This window comes from Bos indicus x Bos taurus, chromosome 23, assembly GCF_003369695.1.
Source record: "Bos indicus x Bos taurus breed Angus x Brahman F1 hybrid chromosome 23, Bos_hybrid_MaternalHap_v2.0, whole genome shotgun sequence".
NCBI classification, from domain to species: domain Eukaryota; kingdom Metazoa; phylum Chordata; class Mammalia; order Artiodactyla; family Bovidae; genus Bos; species Bos indicus x Bos taurus.
The window spans coordinates 46,760,087-46,771,169 of NC_040098.1; the positions used below are offsets into that span (position 1 = coordinate 46,760,087).

General features: G+C 43.5%; 1 long non-coding RNA gene across 2 annotated transcripts; it reads left to right on the forward strand.

The window, feature by feature from the left end:
* The first annotated feature begins 3,225 nt into the window (after positions 1–3,225).
* Positions 3,226–10,741, forward strand: LOC113882080. 2 transcript variants are annotated; one of them, XR_003508279.1, is made up of 5 exons: positions 3,226–3,878; positions 4,430–4,533; positions 6,114–6,218; positions 6,535–6,759; positions 10,177–10,741. It is a non-coding gene; the product is annotated as an uncharacterized LOC113882080 (long non-coding RNA). The 2 variants fall into 2 exon arrangements; XR_003508278.1 differs by lacking the exon at positions 10,177–10,741 and having other exon boundaries at positions 6,535–7,131.
* The last annotated feature ends 342 nt before the right edge of the window (positions 10,742–11,083 follow it).

Below are 11,083 nucleotides of genomic sequence, written 5' to 3' on the forward strand. Positions count from 1 at the left end.
AGTTTAGAAGTTGTATTAGAAGTATTTATATGCCGACAGTATTTCTACTACACTATTAGCTTTGGATGAGGTTGGTTGATCATTCATTAACTCATTCAACAGATTTAAGAAAAATTTTTATTGAGGTATAGTTGATTTACAATGTTGTATTAATTTCTTCTTTATAGCAAAGTGACTCAGTTAAACACATGCATATAATTTCATATTCTTTTCCATTATGGTTTCACAAGATATTGAACATCGTTCCCTGTGCTGTGCAGTAGGACCTTGTTGTTCATCCATCCTAAGGAAAGTCAGAAAGAGAAAGACAAATAATATATACCGTGTATATTAATACATGGAATCTAAAATACACTACAAATCAACTCATCTATGAAATAGAAACAGACTCACAGACACAGAGAACAGACTCGTGGTTGCTAAGACGGGGGGGAGGGGAGGGAAGGAATGCAAGGTTGGGATTGACAGAGGCATACTGTCATTCACCGGCTTTCTAGGCACTGGGGATATGGCAGTGAAAAAAGCTCCTGGTGTTACTTACAGCCCCGGGGTCCTTGTTATTTGTTGCTGTTAGTTGGCTTTCATACTATAAAGAGTGCCTAGTCCGAGATCAATGTCTAGCATATCCAGTAAGTATACTTCTTATTAAAAGAATGAATGAACTAGCAAGCAAGTAAAATGAGATTGCTAAAGCTGCACGATGACTGTTTTAAAACTTCATGGCATTTAAGACTTTTCTGATGAAAGAGAAAATAAAAACTGAGCAGGAGAGGCAAAATATTTATTAGAAATAAATGCAAATGCAGGAATCTATCATCTGCTTCTTTGGATTATGGCTATGATACAGCAGACATTTTCAACCCATTTTATAAATGATAGCAATATTTAAAGAATATTGGTCTCAAAAGATGTATTTTTGTAAGATAAAAATGATGACTATGGGAACTGTCTATTCCAACTAGCTCTCTATACTTAATTTGAGGCTTTTTAGCATAATAAGACATTTGTCCTCTTTGTGTTTGAGACAGGGGTTTCATTTTACTTCCTATGGAGCTTTCCAGGGTGAATGTTCTGTGGCAGCTTGATGCTCTTATAAACCGTGTCTTCTGTCTCATAGAAGCTTCTTTTCTCAGCTCTCCAAGGTCAGCTTCTGAGCTTAAACAAAAGAGTTGGTGGGGGAAAAGGAACAGCAAACCAGTTGAATGAGCAGCCTCTATGAATGCTTTACTTTCTAGAGTCTGCAGAGCATCGGAATGTTAGCCAGTTCTCACTGACTCCTGTTTTTCACTCCTTATATCTCACTAATGTTGGTACAAAGTCAGCTGTAAAGATGCGAGGCTTAGGCAACTGCCGTTCTGTTCCCCAAACATCATACTCCATATATTTCCTCTGCTCCTTGAAACACATTCACTCCATTAGCAATGGCCAAAAAGAGTAAAACGCATTCCTTCTACAAATTTAATTTGCTTTTCTCTCATCCTGTTCATTGCATTCTTAAATCCCTAGATGTTTCATCAGTTTTTTTTTTTTTGTTTGTTTTCTTATAAAACTCCTTTCAAACACATTTGAAGTTTTAGAGACCTTAGCTAGGTTCCCTTCTTTCGTAATTTCTTCTTTTTAAAGCGCCTATAGTTGTGGTTCCTGGGCTCTAGGGCACAGGTTCAGTAATGGAGACACACAGGCTTAGTTGCTCCATGGCATGTGGAATCTTCCTGGATTAAGGACTGAACTGACGGAGGAGAGGAACAGACTGAGCCAACTCCATCTTGAGAAAGAAGGAAACTCCATCTTGCACTTTCAGTGAGCTTCGGACCATGTGCCTGGTAGCCATGGGGATAACATACCTATGGCCAAACTGGCCTCCGGGACTGATAAACACCAGATTTCACACCAAGATTTCCCGTCGCCAAAAAGAATGTGATGATCCCCTATGTAGTCAATCACAGTTGTAATCAATCACCTTTGTAATCTTGATGGCACCCATTGGTGTAGGCTACAATGCATAACCAGCTGACCCTTCTGATTATGAGTCACGGCTGTAACCTGATTGTATCTCCCTTTAACACTTTCCAGGCTAGGCTTTAAGGAATTTGGGGATTTGGGCTTGAGCAGTACACTTAAGGTGTTAAAGGTTTTCACAAAAGTCAGTTGGGGTCCTTGGCTAAGAGGAGACTCTGCCTTTGGCCTGCCTGTGTAATAAACTGCACTCCAGTATCTGCATTGTCCTTCTGAGTGAGTTTGTTTCCTGGAACGTGTGGCTACAGCAGAACATTGTCCCCTGCATTGCAAGGCAGATTTTTAAACACTGGACCACCAAGGAAGTCCCTCTCATAGTAATTCCTAAACCATGCCAAGGATTTGAGGGCCCTGAGTGAATTTCCAATAAGGAGCATCTAAGACTATACAGGCTGTCACACTTTCATTTGTTTGGGGTGCCAACATGAAGGTTGCATAGTGGTAAAGAATCTGCTTGCCAATGCAGAAGATACAAGAGACTTGGGTTTGATCTCTGGATTGAGAAGATCCCCTGGAGGAGGAAATGGCAACCCACTCCATTATTCTTGCTGGGAAAATTCCATGGACAGAGGAGCCTGGTGGGCTACAGTCCATGGAGTTGCAAAACTCAGACCCAACTGAGCACGCACACATGTGACACGGGAACTGAAGACTGTTTCTCCCTCAAATCTCTACGTATTGAAATGAATGCTGGGGAAGCTGTAAGTCAAGTCCGTGGGCAGTGTCTTACCTCACACTTTGCAGGTGATACTGGTGATCAGACCTGCTGGATACGGTTGATGTGTACGGAGAGAATGTCCACCTTCCTTCCCCATCTTACTTCCTTAAAGAATTGGCTATTAGTTTCCAAGAAGAGTTTTGCATCTGTGACCGGGCTTGGCAGTATATGAGACTTAAGTTTTCTGAAGTGATAATTCTCTTGGTGCAATTTTTCCAACAATCATTTACCTTGCCAGTGATTTGATTTCTGATGACATACTGAGACAATCATTATTATTATTTTGGGGAGGGGGACAGGAAGCTCTATTCAGCATGCAACTGTGCTCCTCATGCTGATTTATTCATATTTTAGTGCTAGCGAAGAGGAAGTGAAAGTCGCTCAGTTGTGTCCGACTCTTTGTGACTCCATGGACTATACAGTTCAAGGAATTCTCCAGGCCAGAACACTGGAGTGGGTAGCCTTTCCCTTCTCCAGGGGATCTTCTCAACCCAGGGATCGAACCCACATCTCCCGCATTGCAGGCAGATTCTTTACCAGCTGAGCCACAAGAGGAAAGGGAGGCTAAAAAGAAGCTTCTGAGAACAGCAAAGTGGGGAAGTTGGTGAGTTGCAGGCCACAGCAAAACAACTTTCGGACAAAAACCAAAATGGCAGCTGGTTCTGAGATTTCATGAACACATAACCGTCCAAATGCCAAAAAACCCCCAAAAATTCTATTTAAGCAATTTTCCCCCTCTCTATAGGAACCGAGCCTGTCAGCAGCATAAACACTTGCAATCCTGCACTTCCTCGGATGCATGTGCTATCGAAAAGGGAGGTGTTAATTGCTGTGCTAATTACAACATGATTGCTTTGCACTTGTTTTGCACTTGTAGGTGATTAAATTTTTAACGAAGCATATTACTTGGCACTGTTAGCACAGTTAACACATTTCTCTCTCTCTCTCTCTTTTATGCCTTGGGAGAAGTCCCGCACCACAGACCCTTCCCTGGCTGTGATGTGCTGTTGTTGTTTGGAACCAGCCTCTGTGCAAGGCTGTCGGTAACAGGACTCCAGCTTCCTGCTTGGGAAAGAGCAGCGGCCGATTATAATCCTACCCAGCGTGATGGCACTAGCCAGATGCGAACGCGGAACCCACAAAGGTATTAGCTAAAAATTAGGCAGCGCTGCCAACGCCAGTCTCCAGCCTTCGTTTAAAAACCGCAGCGACTCCAGCCAGTCGAGCGGCAGCGTCGTCGGAGGCTTTAGCAGGAAGGTAGAGAGATGACAGCAAGTTCCACGTGATTTATTTCTGCTCTCCAGCCCGCGTTCCCAGCTGAACGGGAGCGCGGGAAACCTGCAGCTGTTGTCTTGCGTCCCGGGTTCCCACTGTGCGGCAGGCTGCAGTCCTCGCCGGAAGCGGACTTTGTGTTTGCGCGCCTGTGCATGCAAACGCTCTGTCTTCCCTAGGCCTCCTTACTCACAAGTGCCTGGGAACACAGTCTGGTTCTAAGCGAAGAGCTAAGCGAGGCTGGGGTTTGCAACCAGCTGCTGGGGGTCAGAAACTGAATGTCACGCAGCTAAATTGTCTTTCATGCTGCCTGTCAAAAAGCAAAGACACAAGAGACGCCAATCCAACCAGAAAACTCAAGCATCCAACTTCTTATGATTTAACTCTGGTGACTTGACAGTTTTTTGGTTTTTTCTTTTTCAGCAAGGATCCCTGGGATGATGGTCTTATGAGAGCCGAGTGAACAAAGAAAACAGGTGAATTCAATTGCCCAGAAGTGCCTGTTCATCAGAGGCACTTTCCTGCTTGTAAGTCCACCCACGGGCCGCGTAGGGTTAAGTGGCAAAACTCATTCTCAAAGGCACATAAATTCCCTGAAGCCTGAGTTAAGATCTAAATTCTAAGCCTGAATAAATGTGTCTCTAGAACCTTTTATAAACGTTACCCTTCCAGAGGAAAAAAGTTGTCTCTATACCACATAGCTTAGAGAACCCCATGAAGGGTTCAGCCTGGTGAAGAAATGCACAAACCAGATATTAATAGATGTTGTTGTTGCTGTTCAGTCGCTCAGTCGTGTCCAACTCTTTGCAACCCCCTGGACTGCATCCCCTGTCCTTCACCATCTCCTGGAGCCTGGTCAAACTCATGTCCGTCGAGTCGGTGATGCCATCCAACCATCTCATCCTCTGTTGTTCCCTTCTCCTCCTGCCTTCAATCTTTCCCAGCATCAGGGTCTTTTCAAATGAGTCAGTTCTTCACATCAGGTGGCCAGAGTATTGGAATTTCAGCTTCAGCATCAGTCCTTCCAGTGAATATTCAGGATTGATTTCCTTTATAACTGACTTGTTTGATCTTGCTGTCCAAGGGAGTCTCAAGTGTCTTCTCCAGCACCACAATTCGAAAGCATCAGTTCTTCAGTGCTCAGCCTTCTTTATGGTCCAACTCTCACATCCGCTAGAAAAACCATAGCTTTGATTATATGGACCTAGTGAAAGGAATTGCTAAAAAATATTTGGGCTGCTATATATTGTGACATGACAGAGGGTTTGAAAGTAGCTTCTGTATTGGTGTTCCTTTGGCAAGAATATTATCTCTTATTATATAAAAATTAATTCCATTTTTAACTGTCATTTCCATGGTGTTCTTTCATTAAGAAAATCTTTTTCTATTCTAATAATTTATTGGCTGCATTTTCTTTTTCTCTGTTTTGACTAAGGAGTTTAATTACTTTCATTTGCAAACTCTGCCTTTCTCATCAACTTTGTAGTTTATTATTTTTAATTTTTGGCCACACTGCTCCGTTTGTGGGATCTTAGTTCCTTAACCAAAGATTGGACCTAGGCCCTCTGCAGTGAAACTGTGGAATCCTAGTCACTGGACCACCAGGGAATTCCCTCAATTTTGTATTTTAGGTGTATCTATTGACTGCTTGACTTCACCTGGCTATTCAACATCAAAAACAGATAAGTAGGTGGTGTTTTTCCCCAAGGCCTCAGTTCATACCCCAAAGGGAAAGAGAGGCCAGTAACTTTCATACCTTACAAAGATGTATATTTCTCATGTGGGCAAAAAGGTGATTTGGGGAGATAGGAGTATTATGGACATGTGGGAGATAAAGCCAGATGTCCTGAAAATAATGCGATTAATTCAGCAGTATTGCAACTTAATGTTTGAAAATGTTTTGAGGGAGATTAGAGTTTTAGGCTGCTAAGGCCTGAGCATCCGTTTTTAGAGTTTATCATCAGTCTTTCAGTAAGTTTGTTCTGAAAAGCGTGAGACATCATTAGAGACAGCTGATCTGCCGACTTTTCAGGGGCTGTTTCTCTTTGCTGAGTCCACTTTTGCTGGACTCATTCTTGGTTCTTTCTTCCTCCTCTCTCCTACTCAGCTGCCCCTCCCAGCGCCATTCATAGGTCGGCAACCTGAGAGATTCCCACAGACCTGAGACTCCAGGCTGAACGGGGGCTCAGCTACACCGGCCCTAATGCCATGGGTATGTCAAGAATCTGCTGCTTCAGCAACATCAGAGGCTCTTTTCTTTTCCTTTTTTTGCTTTTTACAGTTTCTTTTTTCCTTTTCTTAAGAATATATATACATATATATATTCTTTTTCAAATTCTTTTCCCACTGGCATTGTTACATAATATTGAGCAGAGTGTGCCCTACAGGAGGTCCTTGTTGGTTACCCATTTTAAATATAGCAGTGTGGACATGTGCATCCCAAACTCCCCAACTATTCCTTCCCCCCCTTCTCCCTGCAACCATAAGTTTGCAAAGTCTTTGAGTCTTTTTTTTTTTTGGATGGACAGGCTGAACCCCACTTTCTCCCTGACTGTTGAGGAGAAGAAGAGGAAATGCATGAGGCCAGACTCATTTGTTTTCTGAGCTGATGTGCGGAGACACACCTGCATGTGCGGTTTCCCAGAAAACCACGCCAAGTGTAGGCAGGATCGGCACACGTTCCTCGAGGGAATTCCAACGGGTCAATTTTATCTTGTTTCAAGAGAACCGCTTGAAGATGCTGGACAGGCACGGTGAGTTCACGGACGAGGAGGGTGGAATTCTCCCCCTCCCTAGAGGGGGAACTCTAGGTGGAATATTGCGTAGGGATTGTCACCCGCAGTTTTTCCTTAAAGTGTTCTCCTGCTTTTGTCCTGGCATCTGTTAGTCTCCTCTTCCGACCCTCACACAGAACACGAATTGCCCTGCAGGACTTTGATCAAACATTGTCTTCTCTGAAGCCTGAGAAAGAGTACATAACCCTCTCCAATGCATGTGACAATGTCCTGTGGCTCACTCTGCTATTTATTCGATATATGGTCTTAAGATTAGTGCTGTGGTAAATAGAAAAATTTTCATGCATGCTGATTCTTGTCATTATAATATTGTATTCTGATTTTTTTAAAAACAACTTTCAAATTACAAACATTTTAAAGTGAAAGTGTAGTTGATTTATGGGTTTCCTGGTGACTCAGTGGTAAGGAATCTGCCTGCAATGCAGGAGACATGGGTTTGATCGCTGGGTCAGGAAGATCCCGTGGAGCAGAGCATGGCAACCCACTGCAGTATTCTTGCCTGGAAAATCCCATAGACAGAGGAGCCTGGTGCACTACAGTCCATAGGGTTGCAAACAGTCAGACACGACTAAAATGACTGAGCACGCATGTGTAGTTGATTTACGACGTTGCGTTAGTTCCTGGTATACAGCAACGTGATTCAGTTTTATATACATAAGTGCTCATGGAGCTTGTATGAAAGAGTCTGACAAGCAAATAAACAACTGACATGTGTAAATGTCCGATGTTGGGAAGTGCCGCGAGAGGAAATAAAGTGAGGAAGGAGGTTAGTTCTCTGCAGAGGTGTCCACTGGTTGGGAGATGCTTTATTGAATCAGTGGACCAGGGTGATCTTACTGTTAAATTGCAGGATGCCAAGAGCCTGGAAGGAGCTCAACAAAAAGATCCATAGGAATATCATGGGGAAAGGCATTGGAGCCAAAGGGAACAGAATGTGCAAAGGTCCTGAGGCAGAAATACTTTTTGGTGTGTTTGAGGAGCAGGAAGTTAGTGTGGCTGAAGGGGAATGAATGAGGGGGATAAAGGAAGAAGATGGGACAAGAGAGGCAGAGGTGTTCCAGATATTTTTCAATCACCAGCTATTCAAAGATAACTTAGGGAGCCTCCAGGACCTCAAATTCACTGTGGACAGTGGCTGCAGCCAAGAAATAAAAAAATGCTTACTCGCTGAAAGGAAAGCTATGACAAATCTAGACAGCATATACAAAGCAGAGCTATCACTTTGCCAACAAATGTCCGTCTAGTCAAAGCTATGGTTTTTCCAGTAGTCATGTATGGATGTGAGAGTTGGACCATAAAGAAGGCTGAGCACTGAAGAACTGATACTTTTGACTTGTGGCTCTGGGGAAGACTCTTGAAGACTTTGATTTCCTTGGACTGCAAGGAAATCACACCAGTCATCCTAAAGGAAATCAACCCTGAATATTCATTGGAAGGACTGATGCTGAAGCTCCAATACTTTGGCCATCGGATGCGAGGAGTCAATCCATTAGAAAACACCCTGATTCTGGGAAAGATTGAAGGCCAAAGGAGAAGGGGGTGGCAGAGGATGAGATGGTTAGATAGCACCACCAACTCAGTGGTCATGAGTTTGAGCAAGCTGTAGGAGTTGGTGATGGTCAAGGGAGCCCAGCGTGCTGCAGTCCATGGGGTCACAATGAGTCGGACATGACTTAACGACGGAACAAAAACAAACAAAAAAGCAACTTCAAGGCACGGTGTGCTAGCAGATTTGTGCTTGTTTATTTGTTTGAGTGAACAGGGTGATTAAAAGTGTGAACTAATTAAGGGAGGAGGGCAGTGTTTTGGGAACTGCTGGTTAGAGATGATAGAGGGAAATCTAAGAAAAAGTGCCATTTGTTCTGTCAAAAATGCAGGAGAATTCTGGTAGGTTTGAAGTTATTCGTACTGGTAGAAGAGAGTCATGTGAAAAATAGACTTTGAATAGCATGATTTCAATTTGGCTTTAGAATAGCGGGTCCCAACCTTTTTTGCACCAGATTTTCCACAGATGAGGCGGGGGGATGGTTTCAGGATGTTTCAAGTGCACTACATTTATCGTGCACCTTATTTCTATTGTTATTACATCAGCTCTGCCTCAGGTCATCTGGCGTTTAGAACCCAGGGGTTGAGGACCCCTGCTTTAGAAGATAGCATCTCATTTTTAGTAAAAACTTCTTAATTAGGCTTTTTCTGTCTATTAAAATATGTTCGTATTTTTCAATGATACATAAACAGAGCGGCAGGAGATAACCCAGAAGCTTGGGACAAGAGGGGACATCTTGCAGTGGATAATGCCTAAGTATATAAATGAGAGGTGTCAGGAATAGCAGCGAAAATTTTCTTAGGCTCCTTTCCTGTGTTTTCATGAGATTGATAGGAGACATGCTCATAAAGTCTCCATTCTAGGGTTAAAAAGGGTCTCATAGCACATTGATAGTTGAACAATTAATTAAACTTAAGGCAAACACCATTTTCATTATCAGGAATAAAGTTGATGTTTTCTAAAGAAGGATCCTAGTTATATTTGTGCTGCGCTAAGCTGTTTCAGTCGTGTCCAATTCTGGGTGACCCTAGGGACTAGAGCACCCCAGATTCCTCTGTCCATGGGATTCTCCAGGCAAGAAGACCGGAGTGCGTTGCCATGCCCTCCTCCAGGGGGTCAAATCTAAATCTCTTATGTCTTGTGCGTTGGCAGTCAGGTTCTTTACCACTAGTACCACGTGGGGAGTCAGTTATATTTAAACTCAGCTAAAAACTGGGTATTTCCATGCATCACACTCATTTGATTTTTAGTATTTTCTGCCAAGAAAAGCAAATAATACCCATCCAAAACTTTGGACTGTCGGATTTTTCTGAAGCACTTTTAGAGTCCTTCATATTTCTTTGTAGAACCTCCCTCCATGCTGTTTGTAGGTCACTCTTATCAAATGCTAGTCCTATGACTTGGCTTGGACCAGAAAGACTCAGCACACCTGAGCTTTCCTGATGTCTAGGAGTCCAGGTACCCGGCCGGATGGTATTTCCTCACTCGTCCAGGGTTTCGGGTCCAGTAGCTTGGCCTCAGTGATGCCCAGATTCCTGTCAAAGTGCAGACAAGGGGCCAGTTAGCACCGCGACCAGATTGGCCCTTTTTTTTTTTAAAATTATTTTATTATTCTTATTGTTGTTTATTTATATATTTTTGGCCATGTTGCACAGCATGTGGGATCTTAGTTCCCTAACTGGAGATTGACCCCCCTCCCTACCCCCTGTCCCCCTCCCCGTATTGAAAGCTCGGAGTCTTAACCACTAGACCACCAGGAAAGTCCCTAGATTGTCTCTTTTATCAGCAAGATCTCGCAGGCTAATAATACTTGTGCTGGTTCATCTCAGACTCTGTGAAAAAGAACTGAAGAATTTGCCCAGAAAATACAAGTATTGCCATCAGACTGTGGAAAACAGTACAGATATGCTGCTGCTGCGTCGCTTCAGTCGTGTCCGACTCTGTGCGACCCCACAGATGACAGCCAACCAGGCTTCCCGTCCCTGGGATTCTCCAGGCAAGAACACTGGAGCGGGTTGCCATTAATATGAGAAGGTGTGAAATAGACAAAAAAAATAGACAAAAAGCAGTGTCACGTGTGACGCTGGCATTTTGTGTGGGTGACAAGTGTCGGCTGCTACGGGACAGGGAAAGAGCACCCTAGACAAGCACTGGCAAGATGATCAGAGTCCAGAATGAATCGGTCTGGGAAGACAGATAAATGTAGAAACAAAAAATCTCCAAATGCACTGAAATAGCATGGAGCGAAAAGCCACAATCTGAGGTGGTCTAGGTTGTACAGTAAAGATCGGTTGCACGCAAATTCAATGCAACTGGGTTTCTGGTAAGAATCATCACTTTGGGGTGTGCCTGGTGGCTCAGTAGTAAGGAATCTGCCTGTGAAGGCAGGAGACTTGGGTTCAATCCCTGGTCTAGGAAGATCCCACATGCCACGGAGCAATTATGCCCGAGCACCACAACTGTTGAGCCTGTGCTCTAGAGCCCGCAAACCACAACTACTGAAGCCCATGAACTTGGGCTCCACAGAGAGAGAAGCCACTGGAATAAGAAGCCCGTGCACACAATTACAGAGTAGCCCCTGGTTGCCACAAATAGAGAAAAACATGCCCAGCAACGAAGACCCAGCACAGCTAAAAATAAATAAATAAATAAAATTACATTAAAAAAATCATTGTCTGAGTTCTTTATGTTGCTTAGTTGCTTTCATCAACACTAGATGGTCCCTTCATTTGGGGG